Source organism: Protopterus annectens, chromosome 1.part0 (genome assembly GCF_019279795.1).
Source record: "Protopterus annectens isolate FY-2018-M chromosome 1.part0, PAN1.0, whole genome shotgun sequence".
Taxonomy (NCBI): Eukaryota; Metazoa; Chordata; order Ceratodontiformes; family Protopteridae; genus Protopterus; species Protopterus annectens.
The window spans coordinates 534,902,245-534,924,052 of record NC_056725.1 but is presented as its reverse complement, the minus strand read 5'-3'; positions in this window follow the sequence as shown (position 1 = coordinate 534,924,052).

The following is a 21,808-nucleotide window of genomic DNA, read 5'->3' as shown; positions in this document are numbered from 1 at the left end:
GTGTTACAAACTGAAACAGTTGTTGGTGTTACAGGGTTTGTTGTAACATAACATCCCTGAAGGATATGATGTCTGAAACACTAATGGATATCAACATTTGCTGACTACAATCCTCACATTATCCTACTGATTTCACAAAAACAGAAGTTGTCAGAGGAACAGACCAAATATAACAGGCAAACCTCTGGGCAGTCTATGGACATCTGGAGAACTGAGAGGTATGTCAGAGACACCGTCAGACATCAAGTCATGCAGAAAATGCATGTCCAGACAAACCCTGTTAATCTAGCAATCCTCTATGTGTATAACAGCAATACTTACTTACAATCTGTACCCAATTCTGGAGTTTTGTCCCCCATGTTGTTGCGCCGTCTCCACATGTCTTGTCCAGAGAGGTATTTCCACCTACTGTCTGTGAAGCTGTAGCCCCACACCTCCATAATGTCCTCCATACAGGCAAGGAAAAGGGGCAAGGCCCACATGAAGGGCCTAATTATGGCACTATGTTGTTATGGCATTGGCTAGTGGAAAGACAACACAGCTGCTCTGGATGCAAGTAGAAGTGGGAGACACCAATTCGTGCACAGGCCATCACCTGCTCATGAGCATTACCTACAAAAGGCAAGCTACTGCCTATGCAACGCAGGTCTGAACCCATCTACACAAAGACAGACTGTGACTACACAAACCTAACCAGTTGCATTATTCTGAGGAAACTCCAGCATTATAACAGGTATGTCAATCACATAAGCTTGTAATGGAATGCAGAAGGGGGGATGCAATAATGTCAAATAGGACATTAAATACTAGGTTGGAGCAAGACCCGTTTGACTCACTATGGCCTCTCCTGCTTGCCCTGTCTGCATTGACATAGATTACATCTCTGGCCCCTGAGTCACCCCAGCAAAGGTCAGCTCATGTCTGTTGTGCAATACTGAATGTGACACTGCTAGGCCAGCTACCTGGGATGTTGTACATATCCATATGTTACCTGTGAATTCTACTATGATATATATGCTTGTCCTACAAATGTAAGAGATTTATATAGGGTATGTGCATACTACACAACAGGCACAGAAGTGTGTGTTGAACTGCATGTTATATACTGAGCCCATACCTGACAACTGTCCAGAGTTTTGCAAACTGACCACATCTGCCTCATATTTGTAGTCAATGCCTCAGACAGTTGTGTATTGTCTGGCACGTCACTGGCAACCCATTAAAGCCTGAAGTCATAACATAACAGCATACATTTGTCAGAAGTCATATCCTGCGGAGAAGACCTGTTAATGTGACACCGTCTTTGCTGGCAACTACATGTGTTTCAGCTAGCTTCATAAAGTTCTGAATGCCATTTGCCAAGTTGTAATGCTTTTGTTCAAAATATGCACTTTTGAATTATGAGCTTGTAAATGCATTTTTTATGTCTGAAGTCTGCAGCGTTTTGTCTAGTCAGAGGGTTTTTGTAATGTTTTGAAATATTTTATGATGAGTGTGAGTGCTGCACTTTAGAAAATGAATTGGATTGAATTTAAACTGCATTTGAATGTAATTATGGCTTTAAATTGATGCAAGGCAATTAAGCTTCATTTTAAATTAATGAGCCCGCTAAAAGTTGTTTAGTATAAGTATTTTGGAATCATTTTATGACATTGTATCTGATGAAGCATAGTTTAACTATGCGAAAGCGCTTATTCTCTGTTTCCAATAAATGAATTTTTTACATATTTCCATCGTGGATATTTTCAGTGTGTCAGGAGCTTGAGCTGGGACTACTCTATAGAAGGATTTACTCGTGGTGACTGTTCTCACTTTTTGGACTTTATAGCTTCATAAAGTGACACTATTTTCTGGCCTTTGCCCACCAGTGATGTGTGCCCTTGTGCAGATGTCTTGCTCTAACAGGAGCTAGGTGTTTTAGCATGAAACCCATGTGAATGTAGGAGTACCTTGTCCTGTAGGATGCCGACATTTGTGCAGTCACTGACACCTGCTTTGTAGCTGTGGAGAGCACATTAACCTTACCAGGTTACTTATCCCATCATATGTTTAGACCCCAAATGGAGGGCTGCAAAGCCACAGGAGGTGGAGTGTTGAACATAACATACACATACCACACCTCCAAGCTGGCCAAACAGCATGACGCACAGGAGATATCCCAAGTGCAGTTAACAGTTGACAAAACACCTACTCAAAAAATAGTTCACTACAGGCCTCCAACTATGACTATGGACACCTACCATACCTATTGGGACTTGCTGGGATCTGTCAGGATTCAATCATCTACCTTGTCCTGGATGACTTCAACTACCCAACCATAGTGTGCATGACCTATGCCACCTGAACATGAATGCACTTAGATTCCTCAGCTTTCTCAATGGCAATGCAGTGGATCAGCTGGTCAGCACTCCTACAACAGGTGAAATAACCTGTACCTGGTCCTAACCAACATGAGCAGCCACTGTAGCACTCCTACAGTGTCATCCTCCTTGGTAAGATCTGACCACATAGCCATCACTGTTCAGGTCATCATCTCCCCTGCCCCCCCCCCCCCTTGTTGGGGTCAAACAAAATTAACTTTACACAAATGACTATAAATCTCCTCAGAGCAGATAGAAGTAGCTTTACAGCCAACATCCCATCAGCTGGAACTAGCAGTAGTGTCCAGAACCACACCAAAATACTATGTGGTCACCCACATAGCTGTATGGACTCAGCAATACCTGACAGGACAGCATCATCTCCCTCAAGGTAGGGTCAATGTCTGTGGTGGACAGCTGCAATACACAAATACCATAATAGGTGGAAACAATTGCTGGACAGGGTCAAGAAGGAGCAGGTACCTTATTGGAAGCAATGTCACCTTGGTCTGCACAAGCAAATAAGGTCACAGGTGAATTACCCTACAGCTATCTTTGAGTGCAAATTGGACACATCCACCAAGGCCAATCACTAGGCCTTCCACACGTCTGCAATCCCAGAGGCAATACACAAATCTGCAGGGGTGGTCAGTAACACCACATACACATACGGCATAGATATAGGCAACCGACTGCAGACAGGTGAAGTGTAAACATCACCCCCCCCCATTGGAACACATGTGCATGCACAGCACCTGCCGACCCCTCCTCACACCATCAGGAAGCAGGTCCGTAATGTCCTCTCAAAGGCAACACACAGAAGTCTCCATAGGCCTGATACCATCCCTGGCTGCATCCTACATGAACACAGACATGGGCTCTCAGAAACAACAGCCCAAGCACTGGTATCATCCCATCTGCAGAGGACAGCCACTGTCATCCCTATACACAAAGACAGAGAAATCCACCGATCCAGCCAATCATATGCACATCAGCCTAAATAGCCTGCTCTGCAAGGGCATGGAAGGGAATATCAAGGACATTATGAGCAGGGACATCGGCAACATCGAAATGCCTGAGCCCACACAGCATAGTATTGTCAAAGGGAGATCAGGCCTGTTAAACCTGGTCAACCTCTCTGAAGTGGTCAACAAACAGAAGGATGAGGGGAAGATGGTAAACAATGTCTACTTTCACCTAGCCCAATTCTCTCACAATAATCCCCAGGTGGCCAGGGTACATATGCCTACACAGCTAGGCACCAACATGTATGTTACCAGATGGGTGGCTAACTGACCCAATGATAGTACCCACTCTGTCAAAGTAGTGGAACCCACCTCTAGTAGTAGAGTCTTCCAAAGAGGTGTACCCCAAGGATCAGTCTGGGGGCCTCTACTGTTTCAGATATACGTATCTGAGGTACAGGACAAAAGCAGTGGTCTGTGGCTGATCAGGTGTACAGATGCTTGCAAGCTGGCCACTGTCTGACATTCCCCTACTGATGTGAGCATCCCCCAAGAAGCCCTCACTCAATTAATGACTGATGCAAGAAACATTTCTGTAAACTGAATGCCAGGAGAGGCATCATTCTCCCTGCTGTGGCAGATGTCATCCACACTAATTATGACAGTAATAATGTATTGAGCATGCAATCAGGTGTGAGGCAGCTTGTGCACCAAGGTTGGCAGCAACCTGACAGTTTCCCACCATGTGGGCACCATTATACGGAAGGCTGTCTACATGGCCCACCTCACAAATACTGGTATGTCATCCAGGAACCAGGAGACCACAACATCCCTGTACTACACCCTTATCAAACACATTACCAAGTGCAATGGCTCCTTTGACATGTACTTTGCTAAGCAAATTCAGCAGTTGCCGAGACCACAGAGGTACCTGACCAGGCAATTCCAGGGTCTGCAACACCTGTCCTATACAGGCAGGCTGAAAGCCCTGTCCCTGTACTCAGTCTCATACAGACTGATCATAGGTGACCTGTGTTTGGCATACAAGGGCATATCCAAACTAGCCTTGATGGTGTTTCTGCATATCTGTAAGGCAAATTGTACTCATGCATCATGCATGCAATGCCATCACCTGGCCTGTGACATGTATAGTACTTGTTGGCGGGATAATGTACTGTTCCACAAAATACACTGTCTGTAAAATACACTCCCTCCCCATGTCTAGTAGAGTACATGTATAGCCCTCTTGAAGAAGAGTGACTGCATGGGAAATAGATGAGACACCCCTGGGATCCAGTGTGTGTCCCAGATGGACAGGGGAAACAGGTACTGGCTTGGAAGGGGCATGGGAAAAAGTCTGGGCCAGGCTTATGAGGTTACCAGGGCCAATATCCTGGTATCATCTTATGAGGCTATGTACCTAGTACTTTACATGTTTCCTGTATGTATTGCAGACTGTTCTGCAATGTTGTCTGAATGAATCCCTGTGAGTCTGAACTGTGTAGGTACTGCAGTGATAGTGTATAGTCCTGTTCCTTCATCAGTTATCATCACATACCGTTACACCTTGTCATTGTGTGTGGTCTGTATAGCAGTAAGCCAGCTCTTACAGTACATGCATATGCACTTGGTGACACAGTATAGCTCATTCCAATAGCCTTGGTCTTGGCCACAATTACCATTCTGCTACTAGGCCCATCACACAGTAGGATTTCTCACCCTTTGTTGTGGGCCTGACAATAGCAGTGAAAGAGATGGATTGCGACAGGCAGAACAACCGTAAGGTCTGCCCAGAAGGGCCCATAGGTGTCAGAGCAGACACACATGCCAGACTGTACCAGGAGTGTGTGTATGCGTGTGTGTGTCTGTCTTTGTCTGTCTGTCTGTCTATCTGTCTGTGTGTCTGTCTCTCTGTCTGTCTGTGTGTCTGTGTGTGTGTGTTTGTCTGTCTGTCTGTGTGTCTGTGTGTGTCTGTCTGTGTGTGTGTGTGTGTGTGTGTGTGTGTGTGTGTGTGTGTGTGTGTGTGTGTGTGTGTGTGTGTGTGTGTGTGTGCATGTGCGTGTGTGCATGTGCGTGTGCGTGTGTGTGTGTGTGTGTGTGTGTGTGTGTGTGTGTGTGTGTGTGTGTGTGTGTGTGTGTGTGTGTGTGTGTGTGTGTGTGTGTGTGTGTGTGTGTATGTGTGTGGGGGGTCTATGTTAAATCATCAAAAGCTTAAAAAAGTGAATGATGATTTATCAAACCCATGTAAGAGAAAACTCACAATCTCGAATGCTTAGAACAGCGATTTTTTTTCCAAGGGAAAAAAAATCTCTGTTCTACAAAAAAAAAAAAAAAATGTTAAAACATTACATAAAGTGGGGGGCTTCACCCCCCCACACCTCCAATGTGGTGGGCTGTGCCCCCCACACCCCTCTACTTAAATATACCAACTCCAAGATCGCACTACAGTCACGAAAAAGGCAAAGTAAAGGAAGAGGCCAAGCAATTTCTTTCCCAGGGAAAGAATTCGCTCATATGCCGTTTCACTATTTTGCCTTTCTGTGCTTTCAAGTTCGATCAAGACGCATTCGAAAGAATGTATCTTCAATCATTTAACAGGAACCCTGTGTGTGTGTGTGTGTGTGTGTGTGTGTGTGTGTGTGTGTGTGTGTGTGTTTATATCTATATATCTATATCTATATACCTATATACATATATATATATATATATATATATATATATATCAGCAAACGTAATACTGCAGGGTATTAATTTACATATGTTGTGTATGTTGTGTTCCCCTCACAGGTGAACACAGGGGTTGGTGTCCCTCCCCCTCACAACCTGATACCAGTGTCTTAGTGGACTCCCATAATGATGGTGGTCATAGTGAGGCACAGGTGTGGTTGTCGGTGCCTGGATCCATCTCATTGTTTGGTATCCCACTTGCACCCACCATGTCCCTGCACACAGTCAGTATGCCCACACATGCCCAGTCCCCAGCAGCCACGGATAATGGACAGGTTAAGGGTGGTGGCATGGAACAGGCTAGTGTGTTGAGTATAGCGAGTGTGAGTTTAGACACCAGCCATAGGCAGAGAGCAGGCGAGGTCACATACACAGGCAGATGGACAAGGGTGCTCAACAGAGAACTGCTGCCCATCAAGCCCCTGCTGCAAGTGCCACAGCAGGTGTCACCAGATGCATGTTAAGGTCCATCATGGAGGCACAGGCACATACTGACTGCAGCACCAGACAGATGCTCAGGGTCATGAATGCAGCACTCCCTGCCATGCGTGACAACCTCTATGGCAGTTGTGATGCCATACATCATCTTGCCAATGTTATGGATGGACAGTGGGATGAGACATTGTCACTGCTCAACCGTGCAATGTCTGTGCTTGAGCATGTGGTGGGAGTAGGGCATCGGCCAGGTGGACATAGGTCAGTGACATGATCAGCTGTGAGCCCACATGGCCATGCACATTCACAGTCCTGTAGTGGCAGTACCAACAACATTACTGAAGGGCAGATGCTGTCCACACCACATCAGAGCAGGCCATAGGCACATGGTCCTGGCCAGTCCCATCAGGGATGTGGGTCCAGCAGACAGCAGTCACCATCAGGGAGTAGTACTACATCTGTCCTTGGGCCTGGTTGTGCCAGTGATACTCCTGGCAGAACCAGTTACCGCATCCCTGTCAGGAGACAGGAGACAGTGAACCATACATCCTGCCATGTACGGTCCACAGCTGTCCACCATAGCCCTGTGTCAGGCATCCACATTGCTTGCAGGTGTGCAGATAAACATTCACACATCCCTATCCCAGGCCATTCACCACCAGACATGCACAGCTCCTCTGCACGGCCCAGTTGAACATCACCCCTGGTTGTTCTGAAGAAGTCCCTGCATTCAGGGAAGAAAGCGCTAAACCTTTGGTCTTATTGCATTAAAGTCTTGGATTCTTTATTGTTGCAGTGCTGTTTTTCCACCTTGGTTCCATTGTCTTGGCTTCCTGTGGTTATTTAGTTCTAAACATCACCCCTCCAGACACACACACACACACACACACACACACACACACACACACACACTCACAATGTCAGCCATATAGCCCAGCTTAGGCCTCTGGCAATTCAACACCACACCCTGTGCATGTGATGATATGTGTGCCACAACCCTGTTACTCATACCATCGATGCACGGACATGCTCACATGGGTCTGATGCACAGGGTGAATATGGTACAGTGTAGCAATGTCATGCTGTGTAAGGTGCTGTCTGCTGGCAGTAGTTATGGATACACATCAAGGTGTATGTACCTTGTTAGCTATGCTCCACTATTGCTGTTAGTACTGCTGACTGTAGTGTCACATACTATATTCTGATTGTGTTCCAGGTGTCTGTGTGTCTGCAGGCTATGGGCCTGCTGACAGTAGCAATGATGAGTAAGGTGGAGTGAAAACACAGTCACCTTTTCATAGCCAAGGTACAGCTGTACATGTTTACCAGGTGTGCCTATGTGCAACAGTGTGTGAGCGGCAATTGTGGCAGACAGCGTGATCTTGCATACATACCCTTGACACAGCCACCTAGCCTGTATACATGTCACCTGGGTGTTCTGCAGGACCGGAGGCTCACAAATACAGAGGAGGTACTTGAGTGCTGGCAATAGGTCCCTCACCAGCTTAGCCATTACATTCACTGCAACAGATTCAGCTATCAGCACCTGTTAACCCTGCCATTATTGTCACAGCCACTTGACCATCATGCAGTTGAGGAGGGTTTGCCTGGTACTGTGTATGGCAGGTTTGGGGTATGTCTTCCTGACACAGGTCAGCCTGTGTTAGACTAACCTGACAATCACCAGCATGTGTGTCTGCTGTCTCATATGCATGTCTGGCCTCTTGTGCTAGTAGTGCACAACGAGGAACCTTGTTTGCAGTCAAAAACGCCACCGAGTCACAAAGCTTCTTAACGCTTTTATTTAGAATAAACCAAAAGAGCGTTTTCGCCACAGACAACTGTAGCTTCTTCAGAGAAACAGTTTAAACCAGAAAAACACTCCATTTAAAAATAGAAAATCAGGAAATGACATCATCCTATATCCTGTTACCGACAGATTATAATAAAAAGCACATTAAAATATTTAATGTTGAAAACATCTAACGTTTAAAATCATTTTAAAATGACAAGAAACAACAAAAAATAAATTCACTAAATGTGAATTCAATCTCAACTACATAACTATAAAATGGATGACAATGAACAAATTGTGATTCCTATTTACAACTTGCTGCCATACAAAATGTACAAAAATATATAGAATGTGTGTACAATTGATCTTGGGCAACATAGAAAAAGTATACAATGTATAAAAAATGTGTATACATGTGTATATAGGAATCACAATTTGTTCATTGTCATCCATTTTATAGTTATGTAGTTGAGATTGAATTCACATTTAGTGAATTTATTTTTTGTTGTTTCTTGTCATTTTAAAATGATTTTAAACTTTAGATGTTTTCAACATTAAATATTTTAATGTGCTTTTTATTATAATCTGTCGGTAACAGGATATAGGATGATGTCATTTCCTGATTTTCTATTTTTAAATGGAGTGTTTTTCTGGTTTAAACTGTTTCTCTGAAGAAGCTACAGTTGCCTGTGCTTAAATAAAACGCTCTTTTGGTTTATTCTAAATAAAAGCGTTAAGAAGCTTTGTGACTCGGTGGCGTTTTTGACTGCAAACAAGGTTCCTCGTTGTGCATTCTTGGTTTTTTTTTTTTTTTTGGTTTGCTACTAGTTCTTGTCTCTTGTGCTAGTAGTGCATAGTCCTGTACATGAGGCAGCTAACAAAGGGCTAAGCACAGCCCCTACCTGCACAGTCTTATGAACGACAGCACTGGATACATATCACAGATATCACAGTGGTACTGTAGTGTGGCAATGTCTGCCACTACTATTGAAGTGGGTGACAATTACAGGGATTGTTAAGATCGGCAATGGTGGGTTCAGGGGCCCTTAACATGTTACAGCCATCTCACACACATACACGCACACCGCTGCATGGGGACATGCATTGAGACACACATGCACATAGAGATGACACTTGTCAGAATAGATGACCTACCCATCTATTAATGTACACTACACAGTGATACAACCATTGCACCACAGTGGCTTGGTGTTAGAAACTGTGTAACTGTGCTTGTACTGTGGATGACATCTGTATGGGCTAACACTAGGTTGGCAATGGGGGAGTTCTCAGGGTGGAAGAGGCACACAAAATGGTATAGCCATCACATACACACACTGAGGACAGACACAGTTGCTGTGCATACAGAAACACATACACATTTGCCAATAGACATATTAGTAACCCTACATATCCACTTCTATGTACTATAGTGCTGTGTACACATGCTATGCTCCACATACATTATATGCCTGGGACATAACACACAACCTCTTGCAACAGGTAATCTTGCAAATGCTTTCATGAATGGTGGGATAACCCACCAGACATAGTGACTGGTCTCATCTACTGCCCTACATACCTACACAAGTGATTGTGTGACAGACTTTGTATCAGCATGATGTATCAGTCAAGTAAGATGTCTGATGCTGGCATGTGTGTCAGTACAGTAAATGTGACATATTTGGCAATGATATCACAGGAATGCTCAATGTCAGGGGACACAGACCACATATAGGTTGCAAACATGTGGCTATCCCATGTACATCTGTGCAGATGACTGGTATGGGCTGTATAGTGTTACATGGTGCATGTGAGGCAGATGCCATTAACAGGGTCTTTAAAGTAATGTCATGGGTAGGCGGTCAACAGGCCGTAAAATGGTATAACCTACACACACAACAGCCACAGGGGATAAGCTTCACACACTACTATAGTTCGTATCGAGATTAGAACCCATATCTATCTAACTATTTCCCCTATAGTATTACACAGTTACTGCACATGCCACAGAGCTTCGAGGGCTGGCAAGTGTACACAGGTACATCTAGGGTGAATGACATCAGCATGCCTTGTAAAGTAGGGCAATGGGATGTGTACTGGGTGGTACATGCCTCAAAATGGTATAACCCACACCCCCAGAGGATATGAATCTCACCCAAATATACACACACACACACACACACACACACACACACACACACACACACACACACACACACACACACACACACACACACACACACACAGTATCATAGTTGCCAGTAATGAGATTAGAACCCCTACCTATCTAGTTATGTATACTACAGTGTTACACAGTTATCACATGTGCCATGGAGTTTATAGGATTTAACAGTGTCACAAGGTATGTCTAAGGTGATTACATCAAGAGCCCTTATAAAGTATGGCAGTGGGAAATATACTGGGTGAGAAGGGCATAAAAATACATTACCCTACAAACATACACACTTACAAACACCTTCACACACATACACATCACACAAACACAAACACACACACACACACACACACACACACACACACACACACACACACATTTGCCACAACTTAGTGTAGAACCCCTGCCTATCTAGGTATCTGTACTATACTGTTACTTAGTTATTACACATGCCACAGAGCTTATAGAGCTGAATGCTGTCTAAAGGTACTTCTAAGGGCAATGACATCAGCAGGACTGCTAAAGTAGGGCACTGGGAAGTGTTGTGGGTGGGAAAGTCCTCAAAATACTTTGTCCTACATACACTTTTACAAATTCTTGTATATGCACTTATGCAAACATACACACACACACATTTGCCAGCCTTGAGAGTAGAACCACTGCCTATCTAGTTATTTGTACTATAGTGCTATGCAGTTATTGCATGTGCTACAGAGCTTACAGGGCTGACAACTGCACAAAGGTACTTCTAAGGTGAATGACATCAGCAGGACTGCTAAAGCAGGGCACTGGGTGGGAAAGTCCTCAAAATACTTCATCCTACAAACACACACACACACACACACACACACACACACACACACAAACACATTTGCCAGACCTAAGTGGTAGAATCCCTGCCTCTCTAATTATTTGTACTACAGTGTTATGCAGTTATTGCACATGCTGCAGAGCTTATAGGGTTGATAAGTGCCCAAAGATACTGCTAAAGTAGAGCACTGGGTGGGAAAGTCATCAAAACACTTCATCCTACAAACATACACACCTAATAAGCCATGGTGGTGCAGTGGTAGCATTGTTGCCTCACAGCAAGAGGTTCTCCCATTCAATTTTCAGCTGGAGTGCCTTCTGTGTGGAGTCTGCATGTCCTCCCCGTGGTCGAGTGGCATTTAAAAGACATGCGTGAATGGGCGTGCCTTCGTTGAAGGTTGGGCATCAGGCTGGTACCTTGGCACCGTAACAATCTACTGCCAATCATTAGCAGACCGGAGTTCCGCTATGGTGACCCCTAACTGGGAAAAGCCAAAAAAAGAAGAAGAAAAAAGAACAAACATAGACACCTACAAACTCTTGCACATACATTTACACACACACATTTGCCAGACCTGAGAGTGGAATCCCTGCCTATCTAGTTATTTGTCTTACAGTATTATGCAGTTATCACACATGCTACAGAACTTACAGGGCTGACAAGTGCCCAAAGGTGCTTCTAAGGTGACTGACAGCAGGACTGCTAAAGTTGGGCACTGGGATATGTACTGGGTGGGAAAATCCTCAAAATACTTCAGTCTACAAACCTGCACGCACACACACACACACACACACACACACACACACACACACACACACACACACACACACACACACACACACACACACACACACACACACACACACACACACACACACACACACACACACTTGCCAGAACTGAGAATAGAACCCCTACCTATCTAGTTATTTGTACTATACTGTTACATAGTTATTGCATGTGCCACGAACCATATAGGGCAGAGATTGTGCAAAGGTACTTCTAAGGGGAATGACATCAGCAGGACTGCTAAAGTGGGGCACTGGGAAGTGTTGTGGGTGGGAATGGCCTAAAACTGTTTCACCTACAAACACACACTCACTCTTACCCACACACTTACATTTGCCAGGACTGAGATTAGAACCTCTACCTATCTAGTTATTTGTACTACAGTATTACACAGTTATCGCACATGCTACAGAGCTTATAGGGATGATAGGTGTCCAATGGTACTTCTAAGGTGAATGACAGCAGCAGATCTTGTAAAGTAGGGCAATGGGAAGATTAATGAGTGGGAACAGCCTCCTCATACCTATACCTTCATAGACACACACACACACACACACACACACACACACACACACACACACACATGCAAGTGATGTGATATTATAACCCCCACCTCAGTACTATTACACAATGGAGCTCACTTTCATGGTGGCATGTGTGACTGGTTACAACCGGTATGCCACCATCTGCAGCAGATCATCACTCTATGCCATAAAGGGTATCCATGTGTGTGACTCACTCTGTGTGTGTGTGTGTGTGTGTGTGTGTGTGTGTGTGTGTGTGTGTGTGTGTGTGTGTGTGTGTGTGTGTCTGTGTCTCTCTCTCTCTATCACTGTCTGTCTCTCACTTCTCTACATATATGTGTGTGTATACTTGACATATTTTTTTCAGCACTGTACCTAGGCCACTACAACACAACAGCCAGGAGTAAGTGTTGGCCAAATCCTGACAGTATTAACCACACATATACATAGCTCATTGACCCCAGCATATTGTGGACATGCAACAAGTTATCATGTGTATTGGGACAGCCCTGGCAATGTGTGCTTTGCTGCTATTTCTCTGCAAACATACATGTTACTGCATTTCTATGGGAATATGGGGGGGGCACACAGGTCAACTGTACACATTTGCACAGACTGTGCTGATAGTTGCATTACATTTTGGTTCTATTTAGCATACTATTGTGCCCTGTCTAGGGGACTAGAGGCATATCACTAACGACCACAGGTCAGACTATAATGGCATACATTTGAGTTTCAGACTTCTTACCCTTCAGAGCCTTACTGCAACTGCAAGCAAGACCTGCTGTACTATCACTGTGTAAGTCTGTAGGGGGTATTTAATCATTGTCGTCATTTGTGGGCCTCTGTCAGACATTTCTTTGTGGTTTTCTACAGCTGACTTGCTAGGTGAGGCTGAAGGGTGAGTATGGGACCCCCATACTGACATCCATGCCTGTGACCTATGACCCCCCCATTTAGTTGCCCCCCACACAAATAATGCAGTGGGATTTGTCACCTTGGGTACTACTGCATAGTATGGGGAGGCCAGTACTGGGCAAACATTTTCTGGTGTCCCACATAGCTGTCAGTTGTCTGCTGCTATCCCAGTAGGCCACCTTATTCCCTTGCATGCATGTAGCAATACCATAGATATGCTACCTGAACATACTAAAACATTCATTTATTGTTAAGAAGACTAACTTATCTTGTGCCTGTGGCAGTTGTGTGGAGAGTGTTGGAGGGCTACCTCTATCAGATGCACGCAGTACATGGCCAATGATGAAGGATCCGAGGGTATTATATCTCCACTGCCAGTCTAATTGTCCTCCTGGTTGCTGTTTTCTGAGGCAGCTGCAACCAAGGCTGTAATCAGGTGTGCCTTAGTCAGGTTTCCATGCACCAGTCCCCTAGCCTGGCACATCTCAACCAGCTGGCTCCTTGTTAGCTTTCCATACTCCTCTGCTGACATGCTGCCTGCTCACCCTGACTAACTAAACTAACTAATTAAATAAAACAATTGTGATCTGAACTCTGAGTATTCACTGCGTAGCTGCTTTACAGTACAAAACACCTTCAGAGCTCACTGTACACAAGCTACAGGAATTCACTCTACCCACACCACTACAAGCCAATTAGTGTTTGCCAACCAATTAATATGTGGTGTGGATATCCCACCACTGCCAAACAATTAATATATGACACCCATGCCCTGGTCCAGCAATCAAGGAGCCTCAATCCTCACCACTAACACCAGTGAGGGGCGTCTCATATAGGAGGAAAGAATAACAAATACACACAGTAAAGTGCAATTTCCCTTAAGAGCACACAGAGATCACAGTCAGTCTGCAGCTGGATGCTCCCTTGCTCTCCAGGTCCCCAATAAGACTCCCCACTGGCACAGCTATAGAGTCCAGATCTCAGCCTAGTGCGCAAGCTAAAACCTCCAGCACCCTCTCTGTCCAACCAGTGCTTTGTGTCCCTGCCCAAGTAGCTGACACACACTCACACACACACTTTGAGAAGAGTTTATACAACCACACAGACACTCCTGGGGAAGGCTGGCACAGGCTCTTCAGCTGTGCCCCTTTTTCCCAGACTATACGGTAGTACCAGCTGCCACCACCCACTAGTATTTATCAGCTACTCAAAGGCCCTTAAAAGGGTGTCCAATTATTACTGTGCAATATTATTATCCAATTGGTAGTACAGCCCAGGGCTAAAGCTATTGAAGTGGCTTTGTACAATTTTACCAAAGGCATGCAAGTACTCTAAAGAGATTAAATTATCTCTGCAAAAATAGCCAGAGTTGGAAGGGTTTAAAAATATTTAATAACAAATAGTCAAAACACAAGACAATGCTTTTTACTACACAGTGCTAGTCAAGAGTTCAGAGATCACAGAGAAATACTTAAAATAATTCAGTAGTACAGTTCTGACATCACAGAAAACAGTATAATCTTTCTAGTTTCTAGCTATTTCTAAGAGAAAACATAAGTCTAAGATAATCTTACATATAGAGCAAGACAGTGCTGATGAGTTGGATGGTCAAGACAAAAATGCTTAATGCTCTCTGATTCTCTCTGTTTTTAAAATCACATTCCTGGTTCATATTACATCATTCCTCACACTTTCCTGGGTTACATTACATCATTCTTCACACTTAACTACATTTACATTCTTCACCTCTGGGCAGAAACCAGAGCAATAAAGGACATTTATGCATGCAAATTCTGGCCATTAACTCTGGCCTTAAAACAATAGCAAGAATTTCTTTATCTAGACTGGCCAGAGCCATGTTTACATCAAAGGGTCACAACACGCTTTACTTGGTCAGTAGTGTGCACTGTTGTTACATTGTTTCAAGTTCCACATGTAACACTATTTTTACCATTTAAGACAACAAGCCTGTGGTTTACATTAATATTTACAGATGCCAGAATTATCTCCAAAATTCTATCTGGCTAGGCTGGCAGCTTCATCTATCTTCACCCAATCTTCACACTGGGCACACCTCCATTTGCTTACAGGAGCTGGCTCAGGGGGTTCCTCCTCAGAGTCCCTCTGTGCCTGTGGGGACCTTGGCAATGGTGGGGGGCTTTGTGGCCCATTACCATGCTGTTCCTGCTGCAGCTGTTTCCGCAGGATCATATTATGTAGCATGGCACATACTATGAATGTGTGCACATGTGGCTGGAGAGTACTGCAAGGCTCCAGCAGATATGTCAAGGCAGCAGAACCGTGACTTGAGCATCCTGAACACACACTCTATAATGATCCTGGTTTGTGCGTGTGCCTCATTATGGCATTCCTGAGTGGGTGTGTATGCATTTCTGATGGGTGTCATCATCCACGGCTCCAGTACATAGCCAGCATCCCCCACCAGATGGCCATATAGGATGTCCCTCCTGGAAAATCCCTGATACAGCTGTGAGTCACAATAGCTTCCAGGGTTGCCAGCGCACACATTCATGATAATGCCCTGGGCATTGCACACAACCTGGCAGTTGATGGAGTGAAAGCCCTTGTGGTTTATGTAGACCCTACCCTGCTCACTGGGTGGTGCTTTGATGTGGATGTGCATGCAGTCTATGGCACCCAGTACCTCCGGGTAGTCTGCTACATGGTGGAAGAGGCAGATCTTGCTGGTCCACTCCTCACAGGTGGTGGGGAAGTAAATGTGCTCACCAGCATGTGGTAGCGTGGCATCCAGGAACTGGTGGAGTACCCTGGATGCAGATGCCTGTGAGACCCCCATGATTTCACCAGTAGATCCTTGGAAAGTACCTGTAGCTAGTATTCTTAAGGCTGCACATACCTTGGTATCCACTAGGATGGGTTCCCCTCTGTTAGTTCTGTGTCTGAGGTGGGGCCAACACAGCTTGATGAGTTGCTGAAGTATGTCCCTGTCCACCCTGTCATGCTCTACTATGTCCAGATCATGTAGCCCCTGGTAGGTTATCCTGGGTCTGAACACTCTTCTCCTCCTCCTCAGTCTGGGACGGTTGTCAGAATTATACTCCTCACTGCCCTCGGCCTCTAGGACATGCTCATGTATCAAAGCAATAGCAGCCCCTAACATATTGTTGGTTAAAATTCCCCCGAGTGTGTACATCAATGGTGCAGAGTTTGTGGGAAAAAACAGACTGACAGGTGTTTGCACAGTTTATACTGTTGTGATGCAGATGCTGCCTGTGTGCTTGGCTGACTATGATGCATTCCACCTGCCAACTCTATTTGCACTTGATTGCTTTTATTCTATTTTCCTTTTTTTTCCCCTCCCCATTTCCACCCCTTTTAAGCCCCGTGGCATGCCGCACAAATCCGCTGTCCAAATGTAAACAGTTCTGCTATTTCCAGGTTTTTTTTTTTTTGTTGTTGCTATGTTTAAGACCCAGTGCATGGCACGTAAACCAATTTAGCTAAAGTAAACACTTTTGAACAGTAATGGCCCTCTCCTGGATGCAAACACGCTCCTCATTTCACGGAAGAAGTAAATACAGCCACAGACACACACCCTTGCTTAGCTGTGCTTAGCTAAGCTCAAATGGTAGCCATGGAGCTCCATTGTATTTACACCAAGCATGACACACCCACTTTTTATGTCAGCTGCTTCTCCTGCTTACACTGCAGAATTATAGCTCCTACATGGTTAAGTGCATTTGGACATGGTCTTCCACTTTGTGATTCAGTAAATTTTGATCATTTGCATGCCCCCCGCCTTAGTCCCTTGTTACACCACTACACTGCAGCCTTTCTCCTTAGCAACCACTGTTCCCTGTTATTGTTTTGGTTCTGCATGCTACCCACTATAATGGTAAAATGCAGATTTTGCTTAAAATTTTCTTTTCACATTTTTTTCTTTATTTTTGGCACAATCACATTTGAGCGCCACTGCTCTATGCCTAAATGGCCCAAACTGGCCAATAAAAAAAAAACTTTTATTTTCATAATTTTGAAACTATATTCCATGCCAATGGACATATTTTTGGCCATTAGCAGGCATAATGATTATAATACATGCTTTACTTTGAGCTGTCATGCCCCCGTTTTGATCCTTGCAGAAATGTATTCGGTTAGTAGCCGAATACATTTCTGCAGCGGACACTATTCTGGCACAGATGGCTGCCTGCTTATTGTATCACTAATTGACCTCATTTGCATGGTTTTTACCAGAAAATGAGGTAATTAGCATTATTCAGTGGTGTCCGTGCCAGAATAGTGCAGCCAGGCTCATGTACGCCCCCAGCCTACTTTCCTGAATTGCACAGACTCTGAACTCCATGTTCGGGCCATGACACTATTTGGACACAGACTTTTACCTTTCATGAATCCCAGGGTTTATTTTTTCTCTTGTGTGCATCTGTGCATCCATGTGTCCATGTATCCATGCTTGAAAACTTGGTACAGGACTGGGGGGAACTTGGTAGGGACTACAGGCAAGACCAGAAAGAACCACAGTTATTTTTAAAAGTAATAGCAACCTTCTAGTTGTACAGTAGTACAATGAAGTAACAAGGTTTTCAGTGGAAAAGGAACTGGAACTAGTTTACCATGGCAGGAATAACAAAAGGCAATAGCCGAAGACAACCACATGGAAATGTTCTATTTTGACACTGGTTGTCATTTCTTTGTCCCAGCATAAGAAACAAATAGTTAATCTGTTTTTCTAAAGGACTTAGTTCCCTCAATATAGTACCTGAGCTGTCTCCAGTGTATCCAGAGTATATAACCAAGAAAAAAACAGAAGTAGCTTCACAGCATGACAGAAAGAAAACAGAAATCCAAAGAACAAAAACCATGCTGCATCCTTACCACAGAACTTACTTTCTTGAAGCTTTTCTTGAGTGCTTATATCTTAAAAAAACAAGACTTCTTCAGGAAAAGAGGGGAAACACCGCTAAAAAGTCTTGTCAAAAAACTGAATTTTTTTTCTTTTTTTTTTCTTAAAAGGGCACTATTCTTTACAGAAGGGTTCCCAAATGGGGACTAACCTATCAGAATCAAAGCTGAAGGCTGGCTGTTGTCCTTGTGAAGCTTCTGTGCTGCTTCTTCATGAGGTGGCAAAAAAGTACTGAAGAAATCTCACTGCTGATTTCCCTCCAAGGGGCTAACCAATCAGCTATCAGATTGAAAGTGCTGGGGGGGCAGAGCTTTGAGAAGCTGACCCATATAGCCTAAAGACTAAAGTAGCAGTAGAAATGAATGATGAACATCTGAAGAGGCCTAGCCATAAAGTGATCATTTTGAGGAGAAGACAGTGTATCAGATCATCAAATCATCTGGTCACTACTGTTATTTGATCACAGTTAAACGCTCATCAATGTGGCTTGCAGGGAACAAGCAGAGAAAGAGAGAGAGTGTGTGTGTGTGTGTGTGTGTGTGTGTGTGTGTGTGTGTGTGTGTGTGTGTGTGTGTGTGTGTGTGTGTGTGTTGTAATATAGTAATGTGGAGTTGGATGAATGATACAAATTATTTTAGCCATAAATGGCTAAAGTTACTGTGGTCTGAACTCCCAGAAGATGAAGATCACACAGAAACAGAAAGCAGAAAAAGGCTTAATATGTTCATGCAGACATAGGGTGAAGCCACATGTAAGTCTGCATAAAAACCCACAGTAAAGACATAATGGCAGATACCTACTCCTTTGCAGTAAAAGCACTGTAGACCATTCCTTGTAGAGAAGCTGTATGTGAGGACAAGCAGCTTGTGAGACTCTGTGGAGTAATATTGAAGAAAAGAAAGAGAAAGGGAACATTCATGAGTATAATTCCACTTAATCTGGGTGAATATCAGCTAGTAAGACGTAGAATATACTTCAAACAGTGGACCTTCCCTTTGTTCTCTGAACAAACCCTTTCCCTGACTTTAAACACAAAGGAACAGTGCAGGTGGCAATGGGATTTGCTGCCCACCCCCAAGACTATACACAGTTAAGGACACAGAATATCCTTCAAATGGCAGACATTTCTAAATGTAAACTCAGTTAATTTTGTACTCTTGCTAAGAAAGCATAACTTCCCTGAACTGCTTTTCTGTGCTTAAGCTTATGCATTTTTACTAGAACCCCATTCCCTGGAGCTTACCTTAGTGTGATGTTCAAACTATTATTGAGGTAGATAATAAGCTTTGTGCACCTTATTATTAACCCACTGCTGTATTTTAAAGAAGTGATCAATTCAATATTCTGACATATAAAACAGAAGAAACATTGTACGGATTCTACTTGTGTAGGGCTTTAATCTCCATTATCCAGAGTTTCCCCTTGAGTAGTTACTGATTGTTCAACTCATGATAAGAATGAAAACAATGAACTTCTATCTGTTTTTTTGTTATGAGTACTTGTTTCTGTTCTGTAACATATATTCTGGATTGTGTCTCCAAAGCACTAGTTCCACCCTTTAAAGTGAAAATCCTGCTGCAGCATTGTACATTCTCGGCTCTGCAGTTCAGTCCATAGTGTAGCTGCATTTCTACAACAGAGCCTTGTAGAATTACCTCTGTTGTTTCTACCTTATGCACATTTACCTTGCAACCCCCCAACTGTCTGCCAGTGTTCAGAGCCTGTAAGCAGCTGCAGTCTGACCAAGGTGAGATGCATCATTTTTAGCTGATTATTAGAAGAAAAAAATCAGAAAACAGATTAAAAATATGTACATTTATTGCTTAATTAAGTGCACTTAATAAGATACAGTTTTCGATGTTAGCATTAGGCTTGTTTGCTATACACTGGCAAGTGTGAACATTTTGGTTTGCAGTACAATGTGCTGATTCTGTAGGTAGTGATACACCTATAGCTACAGATGCTGTTACATTCCATCAATTTCTGGACATTTTTTTAATAACAGGGTGGGTACAGATTAGTTGTATCTTTGTCTGAGTACTTTGCTCCTCTATAGATGCCATTTTAGAATCTGGACAAAGCCTAAAATAATGGGGGGAACTAAGATAAAAAAATAGGGACATATATTAAATATTGCTGTTATAAATTGAGAAAGAAGACACAAATAACATGATTTGTGTTAGCCTGCATTTTCTGGAAGGCATGAAGTCTGAAACTGAGATTTATGTCATTATTTAGTTGCTTCAGTCCTCACTGGTTTACCAGTCAGCCTTAAATTGTATGAGGAAAAGACCAAAAACAGAGGCAAAAATCTGGACAGTTGAAAGGTATGCATGAAATTATTTAATTAAAGGGTGAGCTTTTTGCATCTCACTGTGGCCCACTATAACATTACAAATCACTGATTTGCTCAATACTCTGACACAAAAAACAGAAGAAATATTTATGAGTTCTTACTTGTATAGGACTTCAGTTTCCATGGTCAAAGATGGTGTTTGTGAAGTGACTGAACATTTTGTGCACGAGTGTTAAGTCTAATACACTCCCATGCTCTACTCCTATTTCCACTAACCTACAAAGCATTACTTTTATAACTTACCTGTTATACAAAATTGCACAAAGAAAAACAAAACTCACCTCATTGTTTCAAGTTATCCCTCTAGTATGCCTTACTAAATAGCTCTTGTTTGTCTTCCTGACTAATTAAGTTTCTTTCTCACAATCCTACATTTCTCTTCAAAGTAAAACTCTAATATTTTTCAACTGTACTCTATTGACCTTTAAAAATATTTTTTGCTCATAACATACTACACTTTCACACTTGCCTTAACTTTCTTACAGCTGCAGAGACATTCATACACTCCATCCTTTGTCTAATGAGAAATTACACCTTCATTAAACTCTACAACACTTTATCTGGGAGCATAACTGACAGACATAGCCCCTCTATTATATTTAGTTTACTTATATTTGGATAACAAGAGATTCCCTTCCCCCCTATAAATGCCTTCCTTCTTTTCTATTTCATATTAGACCCCAACAGAGAATTTAGTTGGCAGGTGAAATCCACTCCTTCATCCTTGTGCTCCTCTTCCCAATTACTCTGTCTGCTGGTTGTTGGCAGCAATATAAATTTCAGCTTTGCTCCAAATGAATTTAGTTTACAGATGAATTTCATACCCCCTTCCTTACAATTAATTCAAAACAGCTCAGTGTGAAGGCTTTCCAAACCCAGTGGAGGTGATCATACTCTCCTGGGACCAACAAGTGAAATAAAAATGTTACAATCCGATTGCTATTTGTGAGCAATTTCATCTGGCAGACTTCATCAGATATGTTTTTTAGCCTATCCAAATTGAAGATTAGACCTTCCTTCTAATTAGGCTGAGAGCTAGTCTAAAC